Raw genomic sequence first — 15,103 nt, 5'->3', positions numbered from 1 at the left:
TCTTTAAAAAAATAAAATAAAATTGCTGATCTTCTGTTAACCTAAGGCTCACACATCAATATGAACTGACTTTTCTTCCATGGCCTAGGAGCAATTCATGCCTGAAGCAAGCGAAGAGATAAACACAACTCTTTTGAAATCCTGGGCTTTCAGGTTTTAGGACAAAGCTAGACCTTCATAAACAAAACAAGGAAGTAATCTAACAGGTGAATGTAGAGAAAAAAACAAAACCTTTTTTATAAATGATTTGAACGGTTTATAAAATTCTAAGGACCATTTTGCCTAAATTAGCAAGAAAATGTGATTTTTTCCAGGTACTAGTTTTGCTTTTGCTCTGTTCAGTTGGCTAGATTTATTTTGGAGAGGGAAAAAGTAAGTCACCAAGAAACTCCATTTTCAAACTCCTAAAAGAGGCATTTAAGCCTTAAGTGGGGCTTCTAGAAAATGACTGTAAGCATATGAAATGGAATTAGGATGGATTAAATATCCAGTATTTTGTCATATCATAGTATTTGCTGATGGATGTATTGTACTTGCTCCTGCTTAAAAACTCAGCCACAGCTCCTATGTGCAAGAAAGAATGCAGTTTGGAAATGGATTTCTGTGATTCTGCTTGTGTCCCTCATGGCTCCAAATGTTTTAGCTGACCAGAAAATCCTGCTTGACTTCTAGTGTTGGTCTCCCCTCCCTGGTCCTCTCAACCACAGGCCCCGAACTCCATTTCATTTAATTAAGTTCTGTCTCACTCAAGCTCCTGAGCCCCAAGTGCATATTCTGTCCAGAGTGAGTCTTCACCTCACTGCAATCGGCCCTCGTCCTGTCCTGTCCTGAAGCCAGATGGGTTCTGGGAGGATTCTCCCCTGATCCCTTCTCCAATAGCAGCTCAGGTCTTGTGTTTTGGTTTCCAGATTGCTCCCCTGGTCAGCACCAAAAGAGAATCCTCAAGTCCCTCCAGTGGTGATGCTTGTCATTATTCAACCAGTAACCACAGGCTGAGGTCTGGCTCCCTACTTAAGGGACCACCTGGACCCACACTGCCCCCTGGTGGATGCTGTTCTTCCTGCCTGGCAATCCCTACAAACCGCCTGCCCCTTGCTCCACCTGTGGCACCCCAGTATCTCCTAAGATGGGGGCTGAACACAATTCAGACTGTGGGAGGCTTCTCAGTGATGTGCTGACTGATAAATTTTCAGGCTTTTTATAAGTTGGACTGTTAAACACAGCTATTTATTATTAAAATTTATATTATACAAACATACAATTAATTCACATTAAAAACAAAGGTCATAAATATGCAAACTCATCACTTCTAAATAATCTTACTACATTTTGCTATTGTCTATGCCTGTGAGTTATTCACATCTATTGTTATCTGGATGGTGGAAATGACTCCACTTATCAAATCATGGTTGAATTGCATCCACAGGTTGGCTATGGATAAAAGATTAGAGCAAAAATCAGTGAAAACATTCAGTGAGAATCAATTGGCTACATGGAATTTAGAAGAGAGTAGTGTGTGTTTTATTATCATTTATAAATTGTGTGCTACACACCCTTTATACCAGTAAAATTTATAAATGGGTATCTTTATTTTTAACCCCAGAGAGCTCATTGTTAACCAGTTTGAAGCACACTGTAGTATCCCTTCCTCCCACTTAGGGCCAGTTCTATAGACTGATAAAATTCTGGGTTCTGTCACCTTGCATGACTACCTACGAGCCAGTTAGAGGCTGAGACTCTCACATCCAACCCCCTCTTGTTCTATCTTGTCCAGGTCAAAGGACATCCACTTGCAGAACACACCTGGCCTCTTCTGTTCCCTTACACATTCCTCCACACACACACACACACCCCCGGAAGTGAACTGACTTACCTGGTTGGTGAGTTTAGGAGAAAGAAGTCATGCACAGCCTAGCTCTTGCTTCCTTTCCTTTTCTTCGGGAATACCCACAGAAAGAGGCATCTTTCTGCACGTGGGGGAGGTTGCCGTGTTCCAAAGTTGCCTGAGGTTGATGAGTAAGTTGGTCAAATGCCTGAGTTTGATGCTGAGAACTCCACTTGCTCAAAGATAGCAGTCAAGTTCTGTAAAGTAGCATTGATCAGTAATGAGGGCCATATATTGGCCTCCACTGATGACTCCTTTGGCTTAGATCTCAAATGGTTCAAATATTGAATGGGAAACAGGAATGCTACTTTTTGGGTCCCTTAGAAACTCCAGACACATCCTCCTCTGCCATCAGCAGAGTGCCCGAATGCCCTTGCGGCTCTGCCCATATCCAGCCTTTTCTAAGATAGAAAACTTGGATGGCAAACTTATTTAATTCTAATTCCTTTTATTACCAATATGTATATGTGATGATAATAATAATGCTGACACAACTGGGCACCTTTTGTATGCCAGATATTGTACATACAAAGATAGACCCTGTTGAACAAGTCTTTTAATGACCTAGAGTGTTTAAATAACTTTCCCAAGGTCACAAAGTGACCAGACTAGTTGTCTGATTGCAAGGCCCTTGCTCCTTCCTTTACACTTTCTCTTCCTTTTCTTTCTTCCTCCCATCCCCATCCTTTTAGTCTTCTGGCCTCTCCTCTCTCTCTCCTCTTTCCCCTATCCTTCTATGATGTTCCCTATGAAAAATTTCCATATTTTCTAGCCCTGTGACACAGAAAACTAAGACAGCATTTGAAACCTCAGGTTGCAGTATGTGTGTGCTTTTATTTTATATATACATATATAGATAGATTTCATATGTATATATGAAATCCTACAAATCTTACCCCAACAGCTGAGCCCTCAAGAAACTTGGCAGCAAGCAGAAGGAAAACTGTGGCTGTCTTTTCAGTGTCCGCCTCAGGTTTCTGATGAGGAATGATCAGCATCCTTTCAAGGTCCTGGGGGAGGAAGTCACAAAGAAAACAGTATGTGAGAGAGACCACAAGACTTCATCAAGCTGAGGTCTGTCCAGGCTTGACCTGAGGGTTGGGCTCTATGGAGAAAATGCAGCCTTTCCTTAAACCGAGTGTTTGCTGTTACCTCTGAATTAAGGTTTCTTTCCCTGGGGTCAATAGTTGTGTAGTAGGTTCAGGATCTGAGCAAACAGTTTGCAGATGCTTGGGGAATGACTGAGGGAAGGGGAGGAATACACACACACACACACACACACACACACACACACACACCACACACACGTATTCTCAGTGGGGGTAATATCACCCTCAGGGGGGTAAAAATTTGTTCTTGGGGGAGAAGGTGAAAAGATCTCACTCTCTTCCCATATAAATCACACAAATTACCTACATATATACAGTACCTAAACAAGCACACAGTGTTATCTGTGTTATTAAAACGTCATAGAAGGGCTATTAAGAAAAACATGTCTAAGAATGGCGAGCAATTCTTAGGAGAGCAGTAATTTTTAATGGTTGAAAAGCACTGATGTATAAGAAAGAGCCTAACAAAGTAATGGATGTATGGCAGGGATTCAATGCATGTGAATTTAGTAGGTATTATCACAGTTGGTTGCTATTATGTTGGTCCTACAAACTTGCTAGAGAACCATGCCATCCCATCACGGTTAGGGTGGAGAAGGGGGTACTGTGGAATATTCCCAGATGAAGTTAGCTTAAGCTGGATCCAGCACAAGCCAGAGGTCCAGGGTTCTAGAAAATGAGCAGATTCCTGCACACCACTGGGCTGACTTCTGGGTGCCAAGAAGCACTTGTTGAAGTGTTAAAACCCAAAGAACAAAGAACATGGCACAGATAACTGTAGGAAGCATACAGGCCAGCACAACACCCACTTGAATCTTCTGGGCAAAAGAAACGTTCCTGAATTCAGTTTCCTCCTGGCCAAGTATTCCACCACCAAGTTTTGTGCACAGGCCTTGTTTCTCCTTACAGAGGACCCAGCTTCCAGGAGGCACTCAATAAATGAGTTAATATGGGGTTGGAGCCAATGTTGAGAGACTTCTCATGCATACTTCATGTGTTCTGCAGAGTGGAGGAATACTAAATAATCCAATGATTACTCTTAAAACCTATGTTTGTGCTACTTTTAGTTTATAAAGTGGTTTCATTTGTAGTATTTTATTAAATCATTACAATAACTCTATAAGGTCAGTATTCTATTCCCCACTTGGAGGATAAAGAAGCTGAGTCTTATAGAATTCACTTATTTGTCTCCTTAGCTACAAAGTAACAAGTAGCTTGGAACAAAAGGAACAAAATTCCTTTCTACTGTACCATACCACTTGTAATAATGCTCTCTTACAGAGGAAGAAGACACATGAAATGATAAAGTTATGGAGGAAAAGCCAAGCACTGGGACTTGGGGACCCCCTTGTGAGGGATATGGTAATGTCTGTGAATTGACACAATCAAGTCATGCAAGAATGGGTGTTTTTTTAAATTAATTAATTTTTTAAATAAACATATAATGTATTTTTATCCCCAGGGGTACAGGTCTGTGAATCGCCAGGCTTACACACTTCACAGCACTCAGCATAGCACATACCCTCCCCAATGTCCATAATCCCACCTCCCTCTCCCGACCCCCCCCCCAGCAACCCTCAGTTTGTTTTGTGAGATTAAGAGTCTCTTATGGTTTGTCTCCCTCCCAATCCCGTCTTGTTTCATTTATTCTTCTCCTTCCCCCCTAACCCCCCATGTTGCATCTCTACTTCCTCATATCAGGGAGATCATATGATAGTTGTCTTTCTGCGATTGACTTATTTCACTAAGCATGATACCCTCTAGAAGAACGGGTGTTATCTTCATGGAGTATAAATCTAGCACATGTCAGAGCCTGCTGAGGTTGGTCAAAGGTATCACTTGCCAAGTTCAGGGAAATGAAAGCCCATCAAAATAGACTATGAAAACATCTCCAGATGATGTGAAATTTGGGACATAAAAGACTTAAAGGCAAATGTTTAGAACAAAAATATGATATGAAAAGTGAACCACTAGGTACACACTTGTACGAATTTTTATTTCAGGGCCATAGCTTCAAATGTAGGAATGATGGATATTTGACCAGGAATGAAGAGAATTTTTCAGACTGAAAAGAATGTGTTTAGTCAGATACCAACTCATCTGGCCAAAGGGGCTGTAAATGGAAAACAGATGGGAAGGGAGAAAAAAACACCTAGATTAAACTGAAATGGGTTTCCATGAATGACATTAAGGAGGGGCTGGGAAGAATTTCAACAGTAAGGGAGGTGCTGAGTGATTCAGTAAGAAAACAATCAGGAAGGACATCAGAAAGAAAACATAGGCAGCAGATATCCAGATATCATGCACAGAACATAAGCAACACAGCAACTTTGATATTTAGCATAGGGCGACAAACAAGACCACACAGATACCACTGAGAGCTGGTGAAATGGAAGAGATCCATGGGAACACAGTAATAGAAGGGTGTGTGTGCATAAAGAGCTGTTGGAAGGAGATGGAGCGGCACTGTAGGCTGTGATAACAACAGATTCAGAGGACTCTCTGAACGCTTGGATGAAGATGAGAGAGAAGAATAGAAGCAATGTTTTCATGGAAGCAGAGCTGAGCTACATGGAGGAAAGCCACAAAATTGGCAGAGCATACACAATGCAGATAACATTTGGATACTTCATTCAGATAAAAGCAGAGTTTTTCACTTGTCTTCGTAACAATTCCATGTCCTAGAGGGTAAAGGAAGTAATAGAAATAATTGTGCTCTGCTTCCAACCAATGGGAAGAAGCCATTCTTCAGAGTGGAAGGGATGGGAACCTGGAAGAACATGGCCACATCATCTTCAAAGTAGGGCAAAGTACAGAAGACTTTAGGAAGCTAGACCTCGACATATTTTTTTTAAAATACAGGCATAATTTCACAAGTTTCCAAAAGAAGACCGAACCAGGAAGTCCTTGGAAATATGACCTTGGGCAACTCCAGTGAGGAGAAAAAGATGGGGAGATTGTTAAAAAGGAATTTAAGTGTTGACATAGAGCTCTTTAAGCTAGGATACAGAATGAACAATGAGAAAGATGGAGGTAAATAACAATGCTACGAGAGTGACATGGAACCCCACAAATAGTAGCAGAAATGTTAAATTCCTGGAAGAATGAAAGCGTGCACAAATGGTAAGGACCAGAGAAAGTGTTATGGACCCAGGGAATTATGATAATGGATGGTAGAAAGGATGTACTAGTTCTCAAATGATGTCACATTCCTTTAGGCTTCGAAAAGGACTGCCACTGTGGGGCTGAAAACGCGAAAAGTGTGTAAGACTATGGTGAAACCCAAGTTTGGGGAAGACGTTACCAACCCTTTTTGGAATCTAATCTGGGACCAGACTTGGTGTTCCGCAGTCTGTGAATCAAATGGCATATATTTGCCTATCTCCAAACTTTCTTCCTACAAAGTATTTCAAAGTATTAATTGTACTTCAAAAAGTTGATCTGAAAATTCTTGCAGAAGCTACATATCATTCTTTAGGGTCAGAAAATTTTCTTTCAATTGCATTCTTTCTTTTCCTATCAGAGTTTTACAACTGGATACATTAAAGCTGGTTTTAATTGAAGACTTAACTAGCTACAGAAGGATAGTTTGTAAAGTCCTCAGCAGAATCCTGTTTATACCTCTAGGCAAAGAAATCTTAATTAAGGAATTTCTCCTTTACCAATGAAAACTGAAATACGTTGGAGTTTCTTAAGAGTTGTCTGGAGTAGTTCCTCTTAAAATAACTTGGAAAAATGAGTGTCATCTTTTAAAACAACTATGGGGTTAGCTCTTAATCAATACACCATTTTATGAAGTTCAAGAATAGGCAAAACTGATCTGTGGGGATGTAAATCATAATAGTGGTTGCTAGTGAACTTCCTAGGATAGGATGATGGCATATTCTATTTTTCAACTGGAATGTTGGTTACATGGATATATGCATTTGTCACAACTCATCAGACTGTCACTGTATATAATTATCCCTCTATAGAATACATAAAAAAATTTAATAACTCTGGGCAGTGATATGAAGAGAAAAAGGAATGATTTTCTATGATGACTTGACAGTAATTAAAGAAAGCTAACATAGTCGAGGAATCAAGAGAAAAGCAGAGGCTCAGAGCTTGAAATTAGCAGTGTTCTCAAAGCAGATTTTTTTTTTCTTCTTTTTCTTTTTCTCTCAAAGCAGATTTAGAGAAAAGTATGTCTTACCAACATGCTTGAGTTGTTAATTTCCCATTGTGGAGAAAGGGCATCATTACTTTTTATCCAAGTACCAGTCGTTTACAAACCTCCATGCACATAAATAACACCTTGGGTGCTTGTTAAAAATGCAGTTCTGGGGGCGCCTAGGTGGCTCAGTGGGTTAAAGCCTCTGCCTTCGGCTCAGGTCATGATCCCAGGGTCCTGGGATTGAGCCCGGCATCATAGGCTCTCTGCTCCGCGGGGAGCCTGCTTCCTCCTCTCTCTCTGCCTGCCTCTCTGCCTAGTTGTGATTTCTCTCTGTCAAATAAATAAAATATTTTTTTAAAAAAATGCAGTTCTGGGGTCCATACCTGGAGATTCTGATAAGGTAAATCTAGGTTAGTGTTTGGGAATCTGCACTTCATAAACACCCTTGATGAGTTTGACATTGGAAGTCCATGGACCTACACTTTGAGAAATACTTCTTTGATAATCAAATCATGAAACAAGCTACCACTTCCTCTAACTTCAGGCTCTCCAGGCAATCTTCTGATAATAAAGCATTTTTCCATGCCTTCACAGGAAAAAATGTTGCTTACACCAACACATGTATTCCAGCTGACATGACAGCACTCTTTAAATAATAAACAGACATTGGTTTTGTATCGCAGTTTGAGGAGTTTGGTAAATATTGGTTTGCCCCTTATAAATGGATGTATTTACCATGTGATACTAAAAAACTGTGCTTCTGGAATTGTGAGAAAGAGAACTGTGATTTGTGCCAAATTTACTGAGATAAAACATATTTCCAAAATTTCCTCTTTAAAGAAATTCTATGCTTGATGTCATTACGGCTATTGTATTAACTCTCTGCTTTTTAAAATAAACTTTATTTTGGGGGCACCTGGGTGCCTCAGTCTGTTAAGTGTCTGACTTGTGATTTTGGCTCATGATCTTGTGGGTCATGAGACAGAGCCCCGCATCAGGCTCTGTGCTCAGTGGGGAGTCTACCTCTCCCTCTGTCCCTCCTCCAACTCATACATGTGCACACATACACTCTCTCTCCTCAAGTAAATAAATATTTAAAAAGAAAAACTTTATTTTTTAGAGCAATTTTTGGTTCACAGCAAAATTAAGTAGGAAGTACTGAGGATTCAAATATCCCCTATCCTCCACCCAAGACCACCTTTCCCACTATGGACATTCTGTACCATGGTTGTACCTTTGTTATGGGCCATGATACTACACTGACACATTATTATCACTCAGAATTCATAATATAAATTAGGGTCCACTCCATCTTGTACATTTTATGGGTTCTGACAAATGTCATGTTCCTTTAAGTGATTAATAATAAACTCGTATTAAGTTCATAATGAACTTAATAATAAACATGTATAAATTAGTGTTTTCATTTTAAACTTAATTCTATGGATTTTTCAATGATTTGTATGTGTTGTGGCTTTCTGATTCTAAATAAATGTTCATTATTGACACTTTGGAAAGTGGGAACATATAAAAAAAATTACCAAGTATTCTCCTACTCTGGGCTAAGCACTGTGAATATTCTAATTTTCTTCCAAGTCATTATTCTGTCCTTATGTACATGTATTTATTGTGGTGGCAAGGGTTTTTGTTTATTTCTTTACAAAATTGGGATTATACTATATAAACCTCTCCCAACATTGTATCATTATATATTTTAACAGCAGTAACTCTCCTGTGATTTTGTTTTTCTTCTTAGCGTTTATCACCACCATACATAATATATTTGTTTGCCTGTTTTTGTCTTTTTTTCTGTTGTCTCCTGAATGACTGTTCCAGGGGAGTAATTGTTCCATAAGAGAGTTCTGTTCACTATGAAAACCCAGTACCTATAATAAGGCCTGACACACATTATTTATACATATTTGCAGAATGAACTAATAAATGAATGAGTGGCATTTCATTGTCAGTAAATATGCTCCAAAATCATTACTTTCAATGACTAAGCAACTTTAACAAATGTATACAACATAATTTGTTGAACCATTCTTCTAGCATTCAAGAGTAGGGCTATGTCCACCTTCCAATTCTTATTATTATAATTCACAATGATATGTTACTATTATTTGTAAAAGGGAATTCATATTTCTGAATGTTCCCTTAGGAATAATACCTAGAAATAGAGTTATTATGTAAAAAATTATAAAAAATCTTAAAGACCTTTTCACATATTGCTAGCTTCTAAGAGTGTGTAGGGGACCAGAATATGTTACCCCAAAATATGCCACTTTGACATAAGGATTATTTTGAGCTGGAGGCAAAAGAGAATTGACAGATGCAGAAAGAAATCTACCTAGCACTTTCATATCTGACCAAAAGCAGGAACTTCTGAGAAATGAGGACTGCCATAACTCTCCTCTCCCAGGGAAGTTTTATAGCCATGAAAAAAGACAGAAAGCAAATACTGAAATGGACCTGCACAAACCAACCTACTCCATTAGTTTCCCCCAAATGTTAACCTTCCCATAGTTTGCCACCCTAAGAAGCCTATAACCCTTTTCCTTTGTCTTGTCACTTTTCTAGGAATTCATTGTGCTTTGCTAAGATACTATATAAGCCCAAGTTCTAACCACCTTTTTGAGTTACACATCACTGAGTTCTCCTATGTATATAGCAATGCCCGGTTATTATTAAATTCTTCTGTTTTTCTCTTGTTAATCTGCCTTTAGTTGGTCTAATCTGCGGGGTCCTAGCCAATGAACCTAAGATGGATAGAGGAAAAAAGCTATTTTCCTCCCCAATATGTGTAAAAGAGGAAGACACCAGGACTTTTAAAGGCTTAGATTCAAATGGCACAGCATCACTGTCACTTATCTACTAGCTAAAGTTCAGCTTCAGTGTGGAAGGGGGCTATACAAGGATGTAGTGCCAGCAAGCTTTGTTCATTGGGAACATTTTTATGCAACTATCACATCACCCTTTTTGGTTTTCCAGAGGTCTTATGGCTTTTCTTTTAATTGGATTATTTCAAAAAGATTTGGAGGAGAGGAAAAAAATAGTGAATTCTTCATTTTAATTCACCATCTTCAAAGGAGAAGTTAAGTATGTGCTTTGAAAATGGCTATGTACAGTATTTTGGGGTATTTATATCATTCTCTTTTAAAATATATGTATCATGTATTACAATGTTTATAATAATCCTCATTCTCCAATCCTGTCAATATCACTTAATTGAAAAAATATTTTTTCTTTGACAATGAAATTCCTCAGAATAAGTACATTCAATCCCATAATTCAATAAGCATTTTTAATTGCCTATTATGAGCTGGTCCTACAATTAAGGGGCAGGGTAATATTTTCAATGCAATAGTAACTACAAATAAGTAGTTATTTGTATTTTAAAAAATAAATATTTTTGTAAAGTGCACTGAGCTCTTGTTAAATGCATGGTACTCCAAGGGATATAAAGGATTATAAGACACAGTGCTCTTCAAGGGGCTTTGCAATATGGAAAATTATCAAATGTAATAAAAATGAACGTCTAGTACCCACATGCAAAAGAAGGAAATTGGCCCCTCCATAACACCATAAACAAATTTGACTCAAAATGGATCAAAGACCTAAACATAAGATCTAGGGGCACCTGGGTGGCTCAGTGGGTTAAGCCGCTGCCTTCGGCTCAGGTCATGATCTCAGGGTCCTGGGATCGAGTCCCACATCAGGCTCTCTGCTCGGCAGGGAGCCTGCTTCCTCCTCTCTCTCTGCCTGCCTCTCTGCCTGCTTGTGATCTCTCTCTGTCAAATAAATAAATAAATAAATTTTTAAAAAAAAATAAAAATAAACATAAGATCTAAAACTATAAAACTTTTGGAAGAAAACATAGGGGAAAACTTCATGACATTGGAAGTGACAACAATTTCTTGGACATAACACCAAAACCACAGGTTACAAAAACAAAAATAGATTGTATTTCATGAAAATTAAAGAGCTTCGTGCATCAAAGTACACTACAATGGTCTGAATATTTATGTCCCATCAAAATTCGTATGTTGAAATCCAAACCCCCAAGGTGATGGCATGAGGAGGTGGGGCCTCTGGGTGGTGATTAGGACATCAGGGCAGAGTCCTCAAGAATGAGATCCCTTATAAAAGGGACTCTGGAGAGAGCTCGCAGCCCTTCCACCATGTGAGGACACAGTGAAAAGACTGCCATCTACGACCAGGAAGTAGACTCTAACCATGAACTAAATCTTCCAGTACCTTGATCTTGGACTCCCTAGCTTCCAGAGCTATGGGAAATAGATTTCTTTTGTTTATAAACTACCCAGTTTACAGTATTTTGTTATCATGGGCTGAGTAGACTAAGACAGATAATATTAATAGAATTAAAGGCAACTCACAGGAGAAAAATAATTCTAGATCACATATCTGACTAAGGATGAACAACCAGAATATGTAGAGAACACCTAGAATTCAACATCAAAAAATACCCAGTTCAAAAATGGGCAAAAGAATTGAATAGACCTTTCTCCAAAAAGGACACACAAATGGTCATGAAGCTCATGAAAAGATGCTTAGCAGGATTTGAATTCTTGAGAGGCAGAAGAGATTTGCCACGTTGGCAAAAAAGGGAAATTACAGAGCTTATTAAGTGTTGGCTTGGGTCGGGGGAAAGTGATCATCTCAAACCGTGTTGATGGGAACGTACACTGACATGGCAATGTGGACAGAATTTTGGTAAGACCTATTAAAAATACACAATCTCTACAATCCAGCAACTTTACTTCTTCTCATTTTTCATAGAAAAATCCTTAGACGTGTGCACAGAGGAGGGAAACTGAAGCACAGGAAGTTAAGTAACTTGATCAGAGTCTTCTCGTAATTGACATGAGGGCTAAAAGTCAATCTATTAGGCATTTAGAAAAACACCTGGGTATATAATAAGCACTACTAATTGTATTTTTTCCATGAATTTTCTGTACAAACCTTTTATGCTTTTGCTTAATTGGATCCCAATGCTTTTCTTTCCAATTTCTGAGTAATTTATATATTAAGGATATTAAATTTGTCACATGTTGGAAATATTTTCCAGTTGGTTGCATGCTTGTTATTCTGTTTACATTGTTATTACATGATGAGGTCATGAAATCCTGATGTAGTCAATTCTATTAATTATATGTAATTATATATATGTCTACATATAATTATATATACAACTAGTTTATATATAAACTAGAAACTATAAAAGCAATTTCATATAACAATAAATACACAAGAAAAGATGTATGGGGGGGGCAATTGCTATCTAAACTTCAAACACTTTGGGTCCTGGGGTTCTTCTTAATTAATACATAGTGTAACCACTCTGCAAAACACAGGCAGGCATATATTGCAAAACCAGAAATAATGAACACGGGTCCATGGAAAAGGAACCCACACTTCCCATTTAAAGTTAAAAAAGATGTTTTTTTAATGGTCTAAATAGAGTTTCTTCAGAGACGCTCATAGAATTGTATTAATTTATTCTTAGTTTCCTTTACGACAAGATAGCATTCTAATTCTATTACAATTTGCAGAACATTTGGCCAATACATAGATTAGATAACCAGCTGTGGAAGAGAGATAGAGCTGAAAAGATGCTGAGTCCCTGTGCCCATCTCCCACCCCACCCAGAGTTAATCAAGCCTCACTACCTTCCTGGAACCTGCCCCAATCCCAGCACACCACACAGTTACTTGTTTGTTTCTCCTACTAATCTCTTGAGGGCAGAGGAAGCCCAACCTATGTAGGGCTTGGCATATCACTGCTTCCCAATGAATACTGGAGGATAAATGATAATAAAGTAATTAATAAACATGATTTCAACAAAAAAACAGATATGATTTTTAGCTCTAAAGATAAGTCAGGTATACTTGAAATAAATCATGAATTAAAATCAACTTTAGCTGGAAATGAAAAAGCCTGTCAAATTAGAAACAGAATCTTGAGCTGGGAAAAACGAGAAAACAAAAGAACCAAAACTGTTAAACATATTAAACTTTAGCAAAAGATCTATTTCACAATTTATTGCTAACAGTTTTCCTAGTCTTGCAAAACTATGAGAAAATCAGTTCAAATGAGAAAAAGGAATGTTGGGGTTGTGTAAATGATACTGTTTAAACATAAAACATGTGAATGCCAGGCCTTTGCCCCACTGGCTCAATGACTACACCATTAAATCAACTTTTCAAGTCATAGTTAGATAACTATGCTGAGGAAAGTAGTTTCGGAGGTATTCATGTAGACTGTATGAGAACTGAAATGTGAGAAGTTAAGAACCAGCTATATTGCTAAATTGCTTTCCAAAAGGTTGTAAACTCACTAGCAAACTATGGAAACATCTTTCCCACACACTACGGGTATTTGGGGAGGTTACAGAGTCTTAATCATTAATTTTAACACAAAAGTATCACCTTGTTTTAATTCGCTTTTATTCATGGGTGGCTCAATTTTCCTTTCATTATTAATTGAGTTCTGTTTCTGTGTCCAGGCACTTTTCCTGGTGCTTAAAGTATGTGAGGGGGCAAAACAGACAAAAAGCCCTGTCTTCTGGCAGGGAAGACAGACACTACACAAGAAACACAACAGATAAATAAAGTAGCATGTTAGAAGACAGTAAGTTTAATAGGGGAAAAAGGAAAGCAGGGTAAGGAGCGTAAGAATGCTGGGCAAGGAAGTGTAGGGCATTTTGTCATACTAAGTGGGATAATAAAGGGGCAGGGCAAGTTTCACTGAGAAGGTGAAGTTCAAACAGATTGGAGGAAGTGAAGGAAAGGGTTTATCTGTCTACAGAAGAGTGTTTCAGGGAGACAACAAAAGACCAGGGTGGGAATGGACCTGTGCAGTTCAAGGGACAGTAAGGAGGCCAGTGCAAGTGGAACACAGTGAACTTGTGGAAATGTGTAGCTAAACAAGTCAGGAAAGTAATGAACAGGAGGAAGGAGGAAGGACATTGTAAAGACTTGGGATTTTACTCATTGAAGTGGGGAACCATTACAGGGTTTTGCATGTAAATGAATTGATCTGACTACTGTATTTAGAACAGACTTTAAGGATGCAAGAGTAGAAATATGATGGCCACATGAGTGGATTGACCACAGTGGCAGAGATGGAGACTAGGCATAGTCCCTTGGCATGAACTCTCAGTAAGAATGATCTAGCTACCATCACCTCTGAATTTCCAAACTGCCAGAGAGACCACTATTGAGTTATCAGTATAGTACTATTCCTTGAATGATCAACCAGCCACTTAGTGGGAAGTTAACTGCGTTGGGCCATCTGCATACTGTAGGGTCAATTTGTTCTCACAAGAAAAGACATTTATTCTTGGTGTAGGTTTACATTTCCTGCCAGCAGAGTTTTAGCCTATATCACCGTACAGGAGTTTACAGAGTACCTGGTCCACAGACATGGAACCCCACCCATCATAGCATCCAATCAGGGGATCCATTTCACAATGGAGGTTTGGGAGTGATCCCATGATTATAGGATCTGTTAGTCTTTTCATATACCACTCTCTCCAGAAGAGCCAATCTGAGAGAGCAATGGAAGGGCTTGCTGATAGTACAGCTGAAGCACCACCTCAGAGGCAATACTATGCAGGAGGGTTTCATTCTCCAGGATGCAATCTACATGATGAATCAGAAAACCCTAATGGGCACTCTGTCACCAGTAGGAAGACCAGTTGGATCTATGAACCAAGCCAAGGAAGCAGGAGTGGTTCCATTTACCACTCCCAGTGACCCACTGGGTACCTTTCTGCCCCCTTGGAAGGACACCCTACAGAAGCAATGACCTTGTATCAAGGGCACAAAAAAGAATAAATCCCCTAACTTCACTCTTTTTGTTCACTCCTATCTCCTGCCAGGACTCCCCAGGAAGCCAGTTGTGGTAGTCCATATAGGTCAGCCTTTTTTT

At 38.9% G+C, this 15,103-nt stretch overlaps 1 long non-coding RNA gene across 1 annotated transcript in view; it reads right to left on the bottom strand.

Annotated features, from left to right (window-relative positions):
• LOC123952950 overlaps window positions 1–15,103 on the bottom strand; it is a 75,147-nt gene that overhangs the window by 55,826 nt on the left and 4,218 nt on the right. The window contains exons 2-3 of the long non-coding RNA XR_006820785.1: window positions 2,782–2,895; window positions 1,874–2,082 (exon numbers count right to left, since the gene is read on the bottom strand). This is a non-coding gene — a long non-coding RNA (uncharacterized LOC123952950). The remainder of the gene's footprint in view (window positions 1–1,873; window positions 2,083–2,781; window positions 2,896–15,103) is intronic.

The sequence above is a fragment of the Meles meles genome, chromosome 11, assembly GCF_922984935.1.
Source record: "Meles meles chromosome 11, mMelMel3.1 paternal haplotype, whole genome shotgun sequence".
In the NCBI taxonomy this organism is placed as follows: domain Eukaryota; kingdom Metazoa; phylum Chordata; class Mammalia; order Carnivora; family Mustelidae; genus Meles; species Meles meles.
Note: the sequence above shows the minus strand (reverse complement) of the source record. Positions and strands in the feature narration are given on the sequence as shown.